Below are 18,852 nucleotides of genomic sequence, written 5' to 3' on the forward strand. Positions count from 1 at the left end.
AGCAGGCCCCAAGCTGTCAGCGCAGAGCCTGACGAGAGGCTCCAACTCACCAAATGTGAGATAGTGACCTGAGCTGAAGTCAAGAGTCAGACACCTAACCGACTGGGCCACTCATGCACCCCGCAACATCACTTTTCAAGTCTTCTTTCTAAAAGCATTTAGCCTGAATCCAACTAACCCACTAAATCTCCTTCCCAATTTGCAGGAAATATAGGGACAGAGAAACAAATTCACAATACCACGAGGAAGCAATCAGACAAATCCAGAATATGGGAAACATAGATAATATCCTGGACTCTTCAAAAAGACAATGTCATTACACTGCTTCTTTTCTAAAAAGACGGGCAAAAGGACACCTAGGTGGCTCAGTCAGTTAAGCACCCAACTCTTGATTTTGGCTCAGGTCATGATCTCATGGTTCATGGGATTGAGCCCCATGTGGGGCTCTGTGCTAACAGCGCAGAGGAGCTTGGGATTCTCTTTCTCTCCCTCTCTCTCTGCCCCGCCCCGGTCCATGCACTGTCTCTCAAAATAACTAAAATCTTTAAAAACTTACCAAAAAAAAAAAAAAAAAAAAAAGAAGAAGAAGGGCAAGGAGACTCTTCTAGATTTAAAGAAATATAACCACCAAATGCCATGCAATGTTTTACCAAACATCGGCTTGAAAAGTATTCCTGGGGCAACTGGAGAAATTTACATCCAGACTGGATATTAAATGATGTATGAAACGACTGCTAATTTTCCGAGGTTCAACGTGAATGTCATTCTCGGGAGATGCAAATTATGCAAGTATTCTCAGATGGTTTTATAGGAGAATACGCTGAAGTTTTTAGGAATGAGGTGCCATGGTATCTGCAGTTTACCTCCAAATGGTCAGGAAAAAGAATGCACACACCCACAGGCTCACACGTGTCGGCAAAACAAAGGCAGCAGCGTGCTAGCAAGGTCTAGGTGGAGGGCCTCTGGGTGTGCGCTGTATTACTCTTTCCATTCTCCTGTAGGTTTGAAATTTTCATAATAAAAAAGTTGGAAAAGGGCTTTTTTAAATTGGCACGGCTATTAAAAAATGAAGCCTCTGAGAACAGAACTCCCCATTATTCTCTTTGAAAAAAATACCTGAGCCAGGGGAGCCCTACAATGCATAATGGGACTAAAGAAACCATTAGTTAATTGAGTGACAGACCTGAGCGTACTGGGGAGGCTGAAAGGAGTAAGTGTGGCTGGAAAACATATACTGGAATCCCAGCTATAAATAGCAGCATTAGCCACTTGGTCTCCGGGGCCCTCGGGTTTCACTACAGCCACACTGACTACTCCACAAAGGGCCTTTCTCCTGCAGCATGTCGCCCTGCTGCCTTGTGAGGCGCTGCTCAAAAACCCGGAAACTGATGGAAGAACGGGTACGGTACAGTGATTTCGCCTCGGAAGCGCACCTCGTCAGGCCCCCTCCACCTGTGGTCACGCAGTTCACGGACATGGAGCGAGCACCTTCTAGTCTCGTCCCTGAGATTAAACAGAAACAAAACAGACAAAAACACCGTGCCTGGGTGTTTCTATTCTAGTTGGGAGACACAAACAATAAGCAGGCTTTTTGGTTTTTGCTTTTTAAGAAAATTGCATAATCTGTTAGAAGGTGGCAAGTGCAGGAGAAACACCAGTGAGGAAAGCGGGTGGTGAGCGCTGGAGGCGGGAGGAGGACCTGCAGTCGTGAAGAAATGTCCCTGGGAAGGCAACAACTAAGCAGAGACCAAAAGAAGGATGGGGCAAGGGAGGCCACGTAGGGATCCGGGGAAGAATCTTCTAGGTGGAGAGAAAAGGAAGCGCAGAGGCCCCACGTGGGAGCATGCCTGGCATGTGTGAGGAATGGCAAGGAGGCCGGTATGGCTGGAATGGCCAGGGAAGACAAGAGCAGGACATGAGGGCAGTAGGTAGGTAACCAGAGGCCACAAGGAGACCCTTGGAGCTCTTGCAAGGTCTCTGGAGTTTACTCCATGTGAGATTGGGAGCCATTAGGGGATCGTGAGCAAGGAAGGGACGTGACCGGATGCTGTAGTGCTATCACTCAGGCCACGGGAGGAACAAGGGCAGAAGCACATGAGACCTGGTAGGAAGTCAGTACAATATTCCAGGACGGAGCAGATGATGGGTTGGGCCAAGGCCATGGCAACACCTTCTGGGAACACAGTGGTTAACAAAGACTCTACCCTGGCCTCCTCCCTAGCACGTGTTAGGAAAGACCCATGACTCCCACCAAGCACATGGGGCCCCCAGACCCTTGGAATGAAAGCTTTGGGCAAGATGATGGGCAGGCACTGCAAAAAGCGCCAACTCAGAGCATGGCCGGAGGAAGTCTGATTCAGTTACGGCCAAATGGAACATATATAATGAAAATATTCCGCTGGCAGGAGACTTCAGTTCTCTGAGAAAGCCAAGGTCCCAGTTAGCGCATGCTAATAACTTCAGCAATCAGCAAATGTACTTCTTCCGTTATGGGACTGTGCCCTTCTGTTCCGTTCTAAGTACTAACTGGCTATCCATACCACATAATGCTGTGTTATGAAGGTCAACAGACCGCAGGAGAGCCGGACATTAGAATCTAGGGGACGAGAACTTGCAAACTCTCAAGGACTGTGCCAGGAGAACACTGGGCAAGCTAGCATGCCAAGAGAGACCAGCAGACATTGGGCACCACCACCTCCTCAGAAAGGAAAAAGAAGAATCCAACCAGATCAAGCATTTTGATCTGCCTATGAGTTTACAGGAGACACAGGGGGACAGAGGAACATGTCAAAACACACTTCAGGAACATAAACAGCACAATCCTTAAAAGGTGAGAAACCACAAGACAAACTGTCCATTTTCTTCAACAATCAACTCTGAGGGGTAAAAAGAGGAAGGAGAACATATTGGTTAAAAGGGACTGAAGAGACCTATCAGCATTACTTGTATCCCGATTCAAACAAACCCATGGTAGAAAAGAAACTTTGTAAGACAACTGGGGAAACGTAAAGCCGGGCTAGATATCTGATGCTATTTCAATAACTATCAGTATGCTTTTTAGGTATGAAATTGGCATTGTGGTTATGGGAGCCCTTATCTTTTAGAACTACAAAGTAAAATACTTACGGATGAAACACACCTGGGGTTTAAGGAAAAACAACCCAGCGGGGACTGGGGTAAGGAGTAAGATGAGACAGGGATGGCTGTCGGTAGGCGGCTGTGGAGCTGACTGACAGGCTCACAGGGGTCCACGGGCTGTTCTTTCCACTTTCACGTATGCCTGACACTTTCCAGAACAGTTTTTATTTTCAAGCCAGCATACCTCAGGCACAAACAGTGAATGAAACCAACTAAAATTCTTATAAGAATTCAATATCACATGTGCAGTTTGAAATACAAAAAGGTAGGGAATGTACAAACAAGCTGCTTCAGGAGTAACTCCTACTTTTATTTTTCCTTTACTTCAAAGCCTCAGATTTGCAAGTGGCTTCAGGTTAATAATTTCCTACTGGGAAGAGCAGTTATGTGCAATAAAGATGAGTAATATTTTTCTAAGAGTGACTTTTTCCCTTTCTTGACTTGGACTTGTTAATATGCTTTTTGCATATGGTACCAATAAGTATAGATAAATAGGGCATGGAAGTTGCCTTCCTTTTTCCAACAAAAGAAAAAACTATGTAAACCAGAACTGCCAAAATGTGCCACTATTAATGCGATTCAGTTATGAAATCCAGAACTCCTGCCTGGACAGTTTCACTGCAGTGTATGAAGGAACGTTCTACTTCAGAATCTTCTGTCATCACTGCTCCCTCCTGCTCCCACACCACCAAAACTTATGTGCACGTACACACATTATCTTTTAAAAGGAAGAATCTTGTTTTTTTGTTTTCCTCCTAACTCTGAATACAAATGTAAGGATTTACCTGGAAATTTGAGAAAAATAAAACCAGACACAAAAGTAGGATACCTTTAAGGAAGGCTAAGTACTCTCAGGTCAAGCATCTCGGAAGCCCGATGAAGATGTGATTGATTTGGCCTTAACAGAGCTGCTCAGTGGAACAAACAACCTTCTTCCTGTCTCCTCCTGCCCCCCAATCCCATAGGCCCATCAAAAGAAAGTGAAAATAAGCAGGGCATTCATTAACAGGTCAGTGTTCATTCTACACATAGCTGTGAAACACTGGTGCACAGAGGAACGGAACAGGAGGAAATTCCAGAAGGGCAGAGAGTAAATAGTCTCCTTTCCATTCCCCGCCTCCCTGTAACTCAGACACACACAGGATGGAGTGTACCCCAGATTTAAAGAGAACACTCTTTCACATTCCCTTTGCAGTAAAGGAAGCCAGAGGCTTCCAGGATTTACTGTTATGATGTCTCTTTGGCTTCCAAACTTAGCCAGAGCCTAACAAGAGAAAGTCTCTTCTAGCAAGCTAGCATCAGATCATAAACATTGGAATTCTTATTGGGGTGACAATGTTGACTCTGCTTCACCCCACCTCTCCTCGGCCCCCATCACTGATGATTTGGCAGGCTCTTCCCAGAACACAGGGTGCAAGGAAGAGTCTACTTTTGGCCTTGAGACTCTTCTGTATGCTGCTGCTGGGAGTCCCTCAACGATCTCGAAATGAAAGTTTTGGCCTACTGGGGGTTCCATTAACTCCTTTAGAAATGAAATTAGCTTCATTTTACGAAGCCAATTTGTAAATTTTTATTTTCTCTCTTTCTTTCTTGTTCATTCACTCAAGAAGCATTTTCTGGGCATCCACTATCTGCCTGACACTGTGCTAGAAGCTGGGTTATAACGAAGAATGAAAATAGACTAAGTCTCTGCATTTAGGAACCTCACAAGTCAGTTGAGAGAAACCAATAATCTAGCAGAGAAATATAAAGTTGCAACTGTATTAGCAGATTCCATGCAAGACATCAGTGTCCCATGAGCACTGGATAGCTGGCCTCATCAGTGCATCAGGAAGTTTCCTGAGGAACTGACAACTCAACTGTGCTCTGAAGTTTCAAGCATACAATTAGCGTGTTGAAGGGTGGGGTGGAGTGAAGAGGAAGACCATTTCAGGCAGAGGAAACACCAGGTGCAAAGGCCTTGTGGCACAATGAGCTGGATGAATTTAGGAAACTAAACAGAGATGGAATTGTGATCCAAATGGGGTAGAAGATCCGGAGGGTGGCCATACACCGCAGTGCCTTGTGGGTCCGCCATGTTGAAAAGTTCTTCTCTATCTTAAGAGCAGCAGCAAGCTACTTAAGGGTTTTTCATCAAGGTGTGACAAGATCAGCTTTGTGATTTCAAAAATCATTGTCTGCACACAAACTGGAAAAAGGACAGAAGTAAGGAGGCCAAAGGAAAACACAGCAGAGGTGGAGACGAAAGAGGTAGGCAGACTTACAGACTTGCAAAGGTAAAAACCAAGAGAACCTGAAAACAGATTAGCAAAGTAAGTGGGCAAGGAGGATAGAGGTATCAAAGATGACTCATAAGCTTCTAAGTTACCTAACTGGACAAATGGTGGGTCTACATATTGAAATATGGAACAATGGAAGGGGATCAAGTCTGGGGAAGTGGCGATGAGGTCAGATTTGGACATGTTTCTGGCATATCCACAAGGAGACAGCAGGAAAGTGGGCAGGTACATAAATATGGAGCTCAGAGGAGAGATCTGAGTTGGAGATTCAAACCTATGGGTCATCTGCACGTGGTGGTTATGCATAAAGAAGAGGTATGGGGGGCGCCTGGGAGGTGCAGTCGGTTAAGCATCCGACTTCAGCCAGGTCACGATCTCGCGATCTGTGAGTTCGAGCCGTGCGTCAGGCTCTGGGCTGATGGCTCAGAGCCTGGAGCCTGTTTCCGATTCTGTGTCTCCCTCTCTCTCTGCCCCTCCCCAGTTCATGCTCTGTCTCTCTCTGTCCCAAAAATAAACGTTGAAAAAAAAAAAAAAAAAAGAAGAGTTATGGGTGGGAATGTGATCACAGAAGACGGAATGATAGGAAGCTCAGTTAACAGTCAAACAGATGAAGATGACCTTGCAAAGACAGAGAACACTCAAGAGAGGCAGCAGGAAAATAAGGAAGGATTCCTGAGAAGGCAGGAAACATGGGCTCCGAGGCATGGATGGAGAATCCGTCCTTAGACAGTAGGAAGAGGGACAGCTCCCCCACCAGAGGAAAGAGAGAGGAGGCATTAGGCACACGCATCCTCATTTCGGTACACGACAGATCCATCGATCATGATCATCTTTATTTCTTTTGATTCATGCCAAAAGCCAAAGCCCATGCAGGAACAGACATTTTCCTATACTTACCAAAAAAAAAAAAAAAGCGCACGGCATGTACTTTTCAGAACGAGCTATTCGTCACAGCCATCCACTGAGTAAGGTACATTAGAGCCAGAGTCTTTCTTGAACCAACTGAGGGTCCTTTTAACACAGAATACATCTGTCTTGGTAAACCTCACCATGTGTCAAGCTGTAGCACATGCTTTAATTTTTTAAGTGATTCAGGGGCAATAAATACAGATATGGGGAAGTAAAGTCTTTAGAATAAACTGTCAATCCATGAGTTACTGCTGCTTTGTCATCAGAGCTCCTCATCCCCAATGGGAAGGAGAGTCCTCACACCCACGAACGGCAATTCCTAGATTCCTAGATTGGAGCCACCCTAACAGCTCATCCATTCTCCGTGCCCTCAAGGAACCTCAGCAGCCACACCACCTCTCCCTGTGGCACGGGATCAAAACCATGTTTATAAACATGGCAGGGGCAGGCTTCCAGTGAACAAACCTCCTTTTCAATGGTCTTTAAATGCAAAATGTAGGAGCCTGGCCAGAAGAGAACTTTTACGGTTAAGATTCTGCTTTTAAAAATGCAGCAGTTATAAACTTGCAGTTACAAGATAAGTAAGGACTGGGGATGTAATGTACAACATGGTGACTATACTTGATACTGATCTATTTGAAAGTTACTAGGACAGTAAATCTTAAAAGTTCTCATCAAAAGGAGAAAAACATGTTTTCTTTTTTCTTTCTGTATCTGAGATGATGAATGTTAACTAAACTTGAGGTAATCACTTCACAATAAAAAAATCTCCTCTTTAAAAAACTGCTTTTTAAAAATCACAATTTCTGGGTGCCTGGGTGGTTCAGTCAGTTAAGTGTCTGACTCTTGGTTTCGGTTCAAGTTATGATCTGACAGTTCGTGGGTTCAACACCCACATCAGGCTCTGTGCTGACAGCAGAGAGCTTGCTTGGGATTCTCTCCGTCTCTCTCTCTCTCTCTCTCTCTCTCTCCCTCTCCACCCTATGTCTCTCTCACTCTCAAAATAAATAAAACTTTAGGGGCGCCTGGGTGGCGCAGTTGGTTAAGTGTCCGACTTCAGCCAGGTCACGATCTCGCGGTCCGGGAGTTCGAGCCCCGCGTCAGGCTCTGGGCTGATGGCTCAGAGCCTGGAGCCTGTTTCCGATTCTGTGTCTCCCTCTCTCTCTGCCCCTCCCCCATTCATGCTCTGTCTCTCTCTGTCCCCCCAAAAAATAAATAAACGTTGAAAAAAAAATTTAAAAAATAATAATAATTAAAAATAAATAAATAAATAAATAAATAAAACTTTAAAATATAATGAAATAAATAAAAATTATAATTTCAGATGAGTGAAATATGCCACAATGAAGATATGGATTAATGATGATCGAGAGTGTACAAGAACCTGGAAAATTATTCATACTACTTATGTTAAGTTAAAGAAAGAACGTGATGGGGGGTTCAGTCGCTTACGTGTCCAACTCCTGGTTTCAGCTCAGGTCATAATCTTACGATTCATTGAGTTCCACCCCCTCATCAGGCTCCGTGCTGACAGTGCAGAGGCTGCTTGGGATTCTCTTTCTCCCTCTCTCTCTGCCTCTCTCTCTCTCTCTCTCTCTGGCTTGCTCTCACTCTCTCTCAAAAATAAGTCAATCCAAAGCGGGCTCCGTCCTGACAGCAGAGAGCCCAATGCGGGGCTGGAACTCATGAACCGTGAGATCATGACCTGAGCCGAAGTCAGCGCTTAACCAACTGAGCCACCTAGGCGCTCCCAAAATAAATAAACTTAAAAAAAAAAAAAAAAACAAGAACATGATGTTATAGAATGCACCCTATTATTAAAATCCCATAAAAATAAATATGTAAAGGGACAAAGAAATAAACTAAGCAGAGAAAAACTGTAAGTTGTGCTTCAAGAGTAAGATTATGAAACACAGGTTTTATTTTTTAATTTCCATTATATGCATAGTGGATATATTTTTTTCTTAATTTCCACATCACTTAGACATGTATACAGGAAGTGTTTACAAATGAAATGACATGTTATCTATTATTTGCTTTCAAATATTCCCCCCAAAAAGTGGGGTCTGGAGGCAAAAGACAATCTGACATGCTGATCCTTCTTAAAAGTGGGTAACAAGTACAAGATACTTAATTATATTATTCTGTCTATTTCATTTATGTTTGAAACCTCCCATAATAAAAAGTTTTAAAAAGTCCCATGTATACTATGTAATATTGCCTTCACAATAAATAATATTAACTTAAAAAATAAAAAATAACAACAGCATGCTTACTATGAAAACCTGAAAACAATACAGACAGGCAAAATATGACACCTGCCCCATAAGTACGCACATTCCAAATCGCTTCCCCAGGATATAACTCACGATTGTCAACCTTGTGTGAAGTCACTGTACGTGCAAACACCGGCACAAATACATATAACAACCACATGTGCAAAACTGACTTCGTCCTAGAAAAGTTGTACCCTTTGATTTCTCACTTAATGTGTTCTATGAATCTTTAAAAACGTATACAGAAGCAGTCTATCCACACAGTGGGGTTTTAGGAATGCGGGAGGGGCATGTTCAAGGTGACTTCAGCCTTGACTGGAATGCCCCCCTCCACGAGAGTGAATGTATGTAATGTATGCATAAACACTAATTAATTAAGGGAAGCGGGGAGGAAGGGAGGAAGGGAAGGAGGGTAGGCACAGACATCATCTGAGAAATGTGTGCCGTGCTGGCCTGACAGCAGTGTGAAAGTGCCCACCCTGTACCTAACAGTGGCACTGACTGCCACCCATCTAACCGTGCCATCCGTGCTCTGGTGCAGGATCATTTGCCCCTCCAACATACCACTCTGCGACAAGAATAAGCGTCCCACTCTAAGAAAAATACTTGTAACGCCCTGGAACACTTAAGGAAAAGGGAAAATAATACACTCAAACGAGATGAATGAGGTTCAACCCTAACACTGCTGCAGCAGCCACACCATCTCCCCTGGGAGAACCTAGGAGACTGGAACGGACAATCAGGCGGGAGCCGTTCTCAAACGGGGTTTCAGGGGTTTTTTGCTTGTTTGTTTGTTCGTTGGTTTGTTTGTTTGTTTGTTTTTGCAAGGGGAAGGAAACAGCTCATATCCAGGCAACAGTCTCATTTTCCTATCATCGATTCTGGGCTCTCTGCAAGGCCACCATTTCATGCCTATAACAGCTGTCAGTTTAGGAGCAGAATGCTATGTGGCCGATGAGAAACAGCGTGGGTCCTCTAGGACGTGGCACTATGCCTCTGTGGAGCAGGCTTAAGAGGAATGAGAGACATTTCTAGAACTGTACAAATAGTACAGTCCTATACCAACAACCTGATTTAGGAGAAAAGTTTCTCAAGTCTTCCTTGAGTAACAACCTCTAGACCTGCATTGTCCAAGGGGGGAGCCCTGAGCCACATGTGGCCACAGAGCACTATAAATGTGGCCAGTCCAGACTGAGATGTGCTGGGAGTGTAAAACAACACACCAGATTTCAAACACACCACACACACACACACACACACACACACACACACACAATGCAAAATAGTCTTTCTTTATATTGATTTCTTTCTCAATAATAATAGCTTTCTTTATATTGATTATAAGTAAATAATAATAGCTTTCTTTATATTGATTGTATAGTAAAATGATAATATTAAGGATATATTGGGGTAAATATTTTTTTAATGCTTATTTATTTTTGAGAGAGAGAGAGAAAGAGAGAGAGAGAGAGAGACAGAGACAGAGACAGAGACAGAGTGCAAGCAGGGGAGGGGCAGAGAGAGAGAGACACACACACACAGAATCCAAAGCAGGCTCCAGGCTCAGAGCTGTCAGCACAGAGCCCCCCACGTGAGGCTCGAATCCACAAATTGCAAGGTCATGACCTGAGTCAAAGTTGGACGCTTAACCGATTGAGCCGCCCAGTTGACAAGTGGACTAAATAAAATACATTATTAAAATTAATTTCACATTTGTTCTTTTTTACTTTTTATTTTTTTTTATTTTTTTTAACGTTTATTTATTTTTGAGACAGAGAGAGACAGAGCATGAGCGGGGGAAGGGCAGAGAGAGAGGGAGACACAGAACCGGAAGCAGGCTCCAGGCTCTGAGTCATCAGCCCAGAGCCTGATGCAGGGCTCAAACTCACGGAGTGTGAGATCGTGACCTGAGCTGAAGTCGGACGCTTAACCGACTGAGCCACCCAGGTGCCCCTCATTTTTACTTTTTAATTTTTTTTTTAATTTATTTATTTTGCGAGAAAGAGTGCAAGCACGTGAGGGGCAGAGAGAGAGAGGGAGAGAGAATCGCAAGCAGGAATCCCATTCAGCATAGAGCCCGCCTCGGGGCTCGATCTCACAACCTTGAGATCACATCTTGAGCCAATATCAAGAATCGCACACTGAATAGATTGATTTACCCAGGCACCCCTGTTTTCACTTTTTTTAATGTGGCTACTAGACAATGTTAAATTCCATACACGGCTCACGTTGTATTTCCAGAGCTGCTCCTGTGTCTCCTCCCTGCCATTTTTTGGTCATAACCTTGAGCAGCTCTCAGTGACCAGACCCGCTGGCCCCAAGGGCCATCTCTGTGTGACCCAACTGCACCAAGTTCATTGCTGTCTCAAAGCTTCCCATTTGCTGTTCCCTCAGCCTGGAATGCTCAGAGGCATCCCTTCTCAGCCTCTGGAGTCCTAGTGCTGCCTCCTCAGGGAAGTCTTCCTTGACACCCCCTCTCCCAGGACAGGTTAAGTGCTCAGTGGAACAGTCCCAGAGCATCTTGTATTTCCCTCCATCGTGTCCACCACAACGAGGCTAGTGTGCACCCGTACTTGTTTGACATCTGTCCGTTTTCCTCCCCAGACCCTAAATTCCAGGACCGTGCCTTGTTCATGGCCACATCTCTAGCATCCAGCCCAGAGCTCAAGGTAAAAATTTACTATGTGAGGGGCATCTAGTTGGCCCAGTCGGTTTTGCGTACAACTCTTGGTTTCAGTTCGGGTAATGATCTTGTGGCTCATGGGCTTGAGCCCCGTATCACGCTCTGCCCTGACAGCACAGAACCTGCTTGGGATTCTCTCTCTCTCCCTCTCTCTGCACCTCTCTTGCTCGCTCGCTCTCTCAAAATAAATATTTTTTAAAATTATGTGAAAAAAATAAAAATAAAAATAAAATTTACTATGTGAGGGGCATCTGGGTGGCTCAGTTGTAAGCAATGGACTCTCAATTTCAGCTCAGGGCATTATCTCATCATTTGTGAGTTTGAGCCCCACATTGGGCTCTGTGCTGACAGCACAGAGCCTGCTTGGGATTCTCTGTTTCCTCTCTCTCTCCTCAAAAATAAATAAACTTTAAAAAATATTGACTATGTGAATGCTTGTAAGTAAACTTCATACCCACCCCCTGCTCCCAGCAGGTCTCACAAACGTAAGAAAATGCCTATAGAGATTTCCTCTCCTCCAAACCCCTGCTCCAACACTGAGAAATCATTATATCTAAAAGGAAAAAACGAAAATGGGGGGAAAAAACGTCCTGACCACCTACTACAGACTAAAATGCAAAAGGTCACAAATATACCTCCAGGAAAAAAAAGGGGGGTGGGGGGAACCAGCCTTGGCCGTCATTATGTTTCGAAGGGGAAAAAAAAAAAAAATCACTCTTTGCTCAAATACATGTTCCCAGGAGACTGACTGACTTCCAAAACCGATAGGCTTACAGAACACTCTAGATGCAGCAATAAACCCCAGGCTACGCCGAGGCAGCCACGTACAGGGGAAGGGATTCCTGACAGAAAGCTTTTCTTCTTTCTTCAAGTGAGGTTTCACAAGGCAACCTCAATGCCGGTGACACAGAAAGCAGGTCTGTTTTAACATTCATTGCCGGGGCCTGTGTGTTTACTTTTGAGACTCCTGGCTAAAAGGACCTTTTCTTCCAAACAGCTCTCCGCGGACACCAAAGCCACGAACTAGGCCCGGCTGTAACTTTGAGAAACTAGGGACGTGGGGGTGGGGGAGGGGGGTGCTTCTGGCTTCTTCGGGAATTCCTTGAGGTTCTGGCTTGGCCGTATCTGCCCGAGGTGCAGATGATGGAAAGCAACATACAGAGAGCTTTTCAGAGACTATTAAAGGCGGTTTTAAATCCCGGTGCCTGGCATCTGGTGCCAATCAGGAAAACAGTAGTCAGTCACTGATGCAACTGCAAGCAGATCGGGGCAAAATCAAACAAAGGCTTGCATTTGGAGGCTGGAGGCGGACTCAGCCTGACGCCTCCCCAGAGCAGACACCCGGTATGACCCGGGTCCCTCAGAGGGGAGCCATGATGCTGACCACAAAAAAACCTAAGTCACAATAAAAGGCGTATATCCTCACTAATCAAACTAGGTACATATAATATTTTGTCTGTCGATCTATCTATCTATCTATCTATCTACAGATAGTGAACAAAAATCTAACAACGCCTGCCCTATGAAGCTTACACTGCAGCTATAGAGGACAAGGAGTGAGATCAAATACACAGTATTATACAGGGATGTGGCTAAAAATAAAATAAAGCAGGGAAAGGAACAGGGAATGTTGGGTAGAGAGGAATCGCAACTAAGACAGTTTGGCGAAGACCGCATATTGTACGATGCCATTTTTACAAAAGGTCCAGAAAAGGCACATCTACAGACACGGAAGACAGATTCATGGTTGCCAGAGGCCAGGGGGTGGGAACAAAAACTGATGGTAAGTGGGCACAAGGAATCTTATTGGGGTGACGAAAAAGTTCATGGTAACGTTGCACAGCTTGGTAAAATTTTTTAAAAGCACTGAATCGTATGCTTCCGAAAAAGAAAGAATGGCCAGGGAAAGCCTCACTGAGGTGAGTAGACTGGAAGCGGGTGAGGCAGTAAAGCCATGAGGCCACACGAGGAAGCGTAGTCCAGGAAGAAGGTATGGCAAGAACATCAATGGGTTAGAAGAAGAGCGAGGAGGCTTGGGGACCAGGAGGAGGCTTTGCTGAGGGGAGAATGGTTGAGATGAGATAACAGAAGAGTTAACAGGAGGATCAGGGACGGCCTTTTAGGTCACCTGGGGAAGATTTTAGTTTGTACTTGCAGTGCATGAGACAACCACTGCAGGAGGGATATGATGTGGCTTGAGTCTGGGTTGTTCCGGCTGCTGGGTTCAAAAGTGTACTGTAGGGAGACAAACGCAGATGTGGGGAGACAAACACAGGCCTCCTGACAGCTGAAAAGAGGGATCTGGACATGGGTGATGGCAACGTTCAGGGTGAGAAATGGCCAGGTCCTCAAACATATCTCAAGGGTAATGCAGGCGGGACACACTGACTGGATGCGGGTTGTAACAGAAAGAGTAACATCAAGGAAGACACAAGGTTCTTAGCCCGAGTCAGACCGAATCACCATTGCCTGAGCTGGAGGAAGCTGTGGGCAAGTGAGTAGCTTGGCTTTTAACATATTAATTTGAAGATGTTAATTAGACATCTGGAAACACAGTCTTTGGCTGGCAAGGGAGAGGCCCAAGCGGCACAATACAGGTGTCCAGACAGAATTTAAAGCCACGATGCCACGTGAAATCACGAAAGGCAGTGGTGTGAACGAACAAATGGATGCAGGACTAAGCCATCCTGGAGTATCCCAATGTTTCCAGACTGGCGACGAGTAAACCAACAAAGATCAATGAACAGGAGTGGCCAGAAAGACAGAAGAGCAATCAGGTGTGGTGTCCTGAAAACCAAGTGGAAGCCGTAGGTCTCGAGGAGGGATCGACTCGTTGCATCCAATCTGTTGGGCAAGTGAGATGAGGATGTGAAATGATCATCAGATTTCACACCTGGGAGGTGAATGAAGCAGTGTGAAGCAGGGCAAGGAGGGCAAAAGACTTCCTGGAAGTTTCTCAAGAAGAAAAGGGGAGAGGAGGAAAGAAAAGAGACGCAAATTAAAATGATGAAACGGGGGCGCCTGGGTGGCGCAGTCGGTTAAGCGTCCGACTTCAGCCAGGTCACGATCTCGCGGTCCGGGAGTTCGAGCCCCGCGTCGGGCTCTGGGCTGATGGCTCAGAGCCTGGAGCCTGTTTCCGATTCTGTGTCTCCCTCTCTCTCTGCCCCTCCCCCGTTCATGCTCTGTCTCTCTCTGTCCCAAAAATAAATAAACGTTGAAAAAAAAAATTAAAAAAATAAAATAAAATGATGAAACGTAATTGTTTTTCACTTAAGAGATCTGGCAGAAGTTAAAAACGTTCACAGGCCCCAGCACCACTCATGAGACAGGAACCAGGTACAGGTGCACACGCTCAGCAAGCATGTGAAATGGCCAAGGCTTTGCAGCGGGCCCAGGCCTCAGGCATCAAAAACCTTGAAACATGCCCGCCCTTGGGCCCAGCAATTCCATGCCTAGGAATTTACTGACTTAAGGAGACAAAGAAAAAAAAAAAGGACAGGAGCACAGAGATCTCTTTACAAGAATTGACCCCAAAAAACCTCTTGCTTATACCAGTAAAAGAACAGAAAAGGCTAACAATAGGAGATTGGTTAAATTATGGTGCATTCATCCCAAAAAACTGATACTATAGTCATTAAAAATGGTCCAGTTTCATTAACGTTAAAAAAAAAATGGGTAAAAAAAAGCAAGTTACAAAGGAATATGCAGAGTGAGTTCCCATTTCAGGAAAAAAAAAGTTATACATACCTCCCCCCCTAAAAAAGGTTAGTGGATATATAACAAACGATTTACGGGGTTAGCTCTAAATAATAAAATTTTAAGTGAATTTAACCTTGGAAGGCAGTAGATGCAGAGAGGCTGTGGGAGCAAAAGGCCTGGGTTAAATCCACTGCGGGGCCTTGGGCAGGTTACGTAACATGTGCCTACTTCCTCAGCTAAGGGGATGGCAATACACTCTACCTCACAGGCATGCAGGAGGACTAAGTTTTACCATATATATCTCACAAATTCAAAACAATGCCTCATATATACTAAAGCAATTCAGAATGGTTTTTGGCTTTCTTTTCAATCAGCATGAAAATAATAATAATCGGAAAAACAACAATAACGTTTTCAGGTTTAGAGGCATGCATTATTTTTATAAGCAGAGAAATGAATAACATTTTCAATCTGGGGAGCAAGACGCAATTTCTCGGAAATTGTGAAACAAGTCCACTAGAAAGCTTGTGGCAGAGTGGAGCAAAAAAAAGAAGCGAGTTCTAAAGTTTACACTTGACTGCACACACCCCACCCCCACAGAAGACAGAATCATGGGTGCTGCCACTTTTGAGCAGTTTCTTCAAGAGAGAATGGAAGTGAGTGGCAAAGGTGGGAATCTCAATGGAAGGGTCGTACCTACTGAAAGGGGCGAGAGCAAGGTTACTGTAACTTCTGAGGTGCCTTTTACCAAAAGTATTTGAAATATCTCGCCAAAAAATATTTGAAGAAGAATAATCTATGTGACTGTCAGCACATGCTGCTAACAGCAAAGAGAATTAGGAACTGCGTTACCTCCAGATTAACCAGGACGAGGAAGAAGAGGAAGATGAGGATTAAAACTCATTTACCTGGAATATTCTGTATGAGTTCTTGAATAAAACTTGGGAACCAAAACAAAACAAGAAATTAATTTAAAAGATAAATATAAAATTGTTTTTAACTGTAGAGCAAAAAAAAAAAAAAAAAAAAAAAAATTTTTTTTTCTTCTCATTTTCCCTCTTCTCCCCGTGATGCAGATTCCAAAGATCAGTAGTTTTATTTATCTTCCCGTTGAAAAACTGGAAAAACAGCACTGTGTTTACTTTAAAATAAATGCATTCACTGTCTGTCAGGCATGCTTCCTTGAGACATGCAGCCCACCCACCAGAATGCTCCATCCCTACGGAACAGGGAGGGAGGTGGTGCACCCCTCATGACTGGCCTATCTGTTCTGAAAATGTAAAGTTCCGAAACAACCCTCTGCTTATAAGATTTTTAAATAAATAGGGAGCTGTTTGCTTCCTTTTTTTTTTAGCTACACATGGGCAAAGAGACTGACAAAGAAAATGGAGAACATAAGCAAAGGGCTTTTCAAAGTCTACTTCCATGGGTGTGACAATTCTCGACAATTCTCAAACTTTGTGCACATTAGAGAAAAGAGGGAACATATAAATATACGGAATACATGGAGAGCCAGAGCTCTCGTATGGAAAGGAAGGTTAGGAAGGAACCCTGTGGGACTGAACGAGAAACAGAGGTTTCATTATGAACTCAATATAAAGTCACAGAAATCGATATCCACACATCTGTGTGTATATGTGATGTGATGTGATGTGTGTGTGTGTGTGTGTGTGTACATACATGTGCCAGACAGCTGCCTAGATAGCTAACTAGATAAATATAAAGTGTGTCAGAAAAAATGAAGGCTCAAGAGCCAAGAAAAGTTTTGAAGAAGAAGACCAGTGATAAGAGCTACGTCCAACCTTGTTCTGACATCCCCTCCGAAGAAAACAGTGAGACCGTGTAAATCCAGTTAGGAAAAAATACAACTAGATCCTTATCCCCCATCCTGTTATCAAAATAAACTCTAGACTGATTACAGAGCTAAATGTTTAAAAAACTAAATAAAGAAAACTATCACGGGGCGCCTGGCTGGCTCAGTCGGTGGAGCATGTGGCTCTTGATCTCGAGGTTGTAAGTTCGAGCCCCATGTTGGGTACAGAGATTACTTAAAAATAAAATCTAAAAAGAAAGAGAGAGAAAGAGAGGGAGAGAGGGAGGGAGGAAGGAAGGAAGAAAACTATCACAAGTATCAGTACAAGGAAGGTATCTAGCTGTATTTTCTTTCCCCCAAGTGGTTAGCTTTATGTTCCTCAGACTTGAGCGTGCATCAGAATTCCCTAGAAAACCTGCTAAAACAGATTGCTGGGCCCCACCCTCAGAGTTTCTGGTTCTGCAGGTCTGGGATAGGGCCTCAGAATTTGCATTTCTAACATGTTTCCAGGCGATACACCCATGTTGCTCATCTGGGGACCACACTTTGAAAACCACTTGGTTAGCTGATGGTCCTAATGCCATTGGTTCACCTATTCTGATTTTCAGCGCCACCTTTATCATACAGTATATTCTATCTACACTGGATCATGTCTGGGAAATAATATATGATGGAGGACACATCAAAAGGATACAGAAGGCACCCACTGGCCAAACCAGGGATAATGTGAGCATCAAAACAATGGCAGAAATAAATTATGACCCACTGAATGAAATAAGAATCCATAAGGCTGATAATACATACCTACATGCCTAAAAGGAAACGCTCTTCCTTGCGCTAGTATGCCAACTAATAAATATACAAGGAATAAAAAAACTGGGGGAAAAGATTTTTGCAACCATCACAGTAATAACTGATTCAGAAAAAAAAATCACTAATGAAAGCAAAAAGTAATAAGTGAAGGTGCAAAAAGGACAGATATTTACATAGTCTCGAAGTATCGTATCTCCCCATAAATTACTTTCTAGTTATAAAAAGAAAACAGTAATTTTACAGTGGAGAACCTGGCAGACACCACTTCAACCAAATGATCACAGTTAACATCATTAACAGTGAAACAAGCTGAGTCATGAGCCTCCTGGTATGATGCATTGAGAAGGACACGATATCTTTTCTGGAGTGTTCCTGCCAAAAATACATACCCTGAATCTAATCCTGAGGAAAAACCAGACAGAGCCAAGTTGAGAGGATTCTACAAAAAGACTGGTTTGAACTCTTCCACAATGTCAGTGTCATGAGAGACAAAAATAGGCTGGGGAACTAATCCCAGATTTAAGGAGACATGACAAGCAAATGCAATGTATAATTTTGCATGGGATCCCAGATCATGGAGAAGTCACTGTAAGTGAATTTTTGCAACAACTAGAAAAGATGAATTAGGTGACAGCAGTGCAAAAATGTTATTTTCTTGATTTAATTGTACAGTGATTATGTAAGAAAGCATCTTCTTAAAAAACAGACACCTAGGGGCGCCTGGGTGGCTCAGTCGGTTGAGCGTCCGACTTCGGCTCAGGTCATGATCTCGTGGTTCATGAGTTCGAGCCCAGCGTCGGGCTCTGTGCTGACAGCTCAGAGCCTGGAGCCTGCTTCGGATTCTGTGTCTCGCTCTCTCTCTGCCCCTCCCCTGCTCACGCTCTATCTCTCTCTGTCTCAAAAATTAATAAAACATTAAAAATAATTTTAAAAATAAAATATTAAAAAAAAAACAGACACCTAAGTATTTAGGGACCAACAAGGTTCATAATTTAAAATGAGTCACAAAATTATTATAGACATATGTATAGACAGAGACAACGTTAGAGCAAATGTATCAAAATATTAACAGCTGGCTGCAGAGTACAGGGGAATTCCTTGTCCCATTCTTGTAACTCGTCTCTGAATTTGAAATTATTTTTCACCTTTTTTTTTTGAGTTTTATTTATTTTGAGAGAGATAGAGAGCAAGCAGGGGAGGGGCAGAGAGAGAGAGGGAGACAGAATCCCAAGCAGGCTCCGC

At 43.8% G+C, this 18,852-nt stretch overlaps 1 protein-coding gene and 1 pseudogene across 1 annotated transcript in view; one reads left to right on the top strand and one right to left on the bottom strand.

The window, feature by feature from the left end:
- The window catches only part of WWP2 (WW domain containing E3 ubiquitin protein ligase 2), a 149,408-nt gene that overhangs the window by 86,024 nt on the left and 44,532 nt on the right, over positions 1-18,852 (bottom strand). The window lies entirely within an intron of this gene.
- LOC147573406 (large ribosomal subunit protein eL22 pseudogene) lies at positions 1,844-15,923 on the top strand (annotated as a pseudogene).

This window comes from Puma concolor, chromosome E2, assembly GCF_028749965.1.
Source record: "Puma concolor isolate L17-30 chromosome E2, mPumCon1.1.hap2, whole genome shotgun sequence".
Lineage (NCBI taxonomy): Eukaryota > Metazoa > Chordata > Mammalia > Carnivora > Felidae > Puma > Puma concolor.